The sequence below is a fragment of the Austrofundulus limnaeus genome, unplaced genomic scaffold (genome assembly GCF_001266775.1).
Source record: "Austrofundulus limnaeus strain Quisiro unplaced genomic scaffold, Austrofundulus_limnaeus-1.0 Scaffold588, whole genome shotgun sequence".
In the NCBI taxonomy this organism is placed as follows: Eukaryota; Metazoa; Chordata; class Actinopteri; order Cyprinodontiformes; family Rivulidae; genus Austrofundulus; species Austrofundulus limnaeus.
The window spans coordinates 79,818-81,552 of NW_013952990.1; positions in this window are offsets into that span (position 1 = coordinate 79,818).

Consider the following 1,735-nt stretch of genomic DNA (forward strand, 5'->3'; position numbering starts at 1 on the left):
CAGCTAAAGGTCTGACACACACAGCTAAAGGTCTGATTGACACAGCTAAAGGTCTGATTGACACAGCTAAAGGTCTGATTGACACAGCTAAAGGTCTGATTGACACAGCTAAAGGTCTGACACACACAGCTAAAGGTCTGACACACACAGCTAAAGGTCTGACACACACAACTAAAGGTCTGATACACACAGCTAAAGGTCTGATTTACACAGCTAAAGGTCTGATACACACAGCTAAAGGTCTGATACATACAGCTAAAGGTCTGACACACACAGCTAAAGGTCTGATTGACACAGCTAAAGGTCTGATACACACAACTAAAGGTCTGAGACACACAGCTAAAGGTCTGACACACACAGCTAAAGGTCTGACTGACACAGCTAAAGGTTTGATTGACAGAGCTAAAGGTCTGACACACACAGCTAAAGGTCTGACTGACACAGCTAAAGGTTTGATTGACAGAGCTAAAGGTCTGACACACACAGCTAAAGGTTTGATACACACAGCTAAAGGTCTGATACACACAGCTAAAGGTCTGATACACACAGCTAAAGGTCTGATACACACAGCTAAAGGTCTGATACACACAGCTAAAGGTCTGTGCACAGCTACAAGTTTGATTCAAGGTGTTTTCACACTCAAACAGGTGTAGAACAATGACACATGAATCCTTTTCTTTTACCTGTGGTTGCCATGGTAACGCACCTGTGTTGTTAAAGTTCCTGTGAGATGCATCCTTCAAATACAAAAAAAAAAGAATCAAAGAAAACTTTTTATATTTAAAAAACTTGATAAAATACACATGATTTTTATCCATTTTGTCACTTATTCAACATGTTTTCCTTTGAATTTGGCTCAGTAACAGTGAAACAGGAAGTGACATCAAAAAGGAGCTCTTTAACGTAAACTCTGTCTTTGTTTATTAAAACAATAACATTTAAACTCCAACTCTTCTTCATCTCTCTGATGGAGACAAAATAATCTAAAGAAACATCACATCCACAGTCTGTTAGCTAGCTCTGTTCACATGCAGACATTCCCCTTTGACATCACTTCCTGCCGCTTCACAGGCAAATATCTCAACAACCGTTCATCTCAGTGACGTGAAATTGTTTTTGCAATATGTTGTCAATGTTATCTTTCCAAAGATACATTCATATTTATTACAAAATACTGATATCACAGGTACTTTAAGACTTTGTTACTGTATTCAGGTACGTGCTAAAGTCGAGGTGAGGTTACATGAGCCGTTCTGAAACTGAGTTTTCCAGCTGGGAGTCGGTTATCTTCCATTCTTCCTCCAGTAGAGATGGGATAAATGGCTCTTTGAAGGGATCCGGATCTTGGGGAGCCGTTTGTTTCAAAGAGCCGTTCAATTTTGAATGAGTTACGTCATCACGTATGTGATGATGTCATCACATTACGTATGTGGAACCATAGCTTGTGTCAAGCAGAAACCTCCCTCTCCTTTTCCCGTGAGTTTCCGTACATCACAACTCCGCCTGTTTCCTGTGAAAAAGCAAAGCGGAAGCAATTTAAGGATGAAAAATAAATAAATAATATATGAGGAATAAAAGAAATAAAACTATAAATGGCTCGTTACTGCCCACGATTCGGCTCCTATCGTTCGTTGTAAAGAGCCGTTGAAAAGATTCGGATCGTTCACGAACGTCACATCTCTGTCCTGTGAAAAAGCAAAGCGGAAGCAATTTTTTAAGTATAAAAAAATAAAGA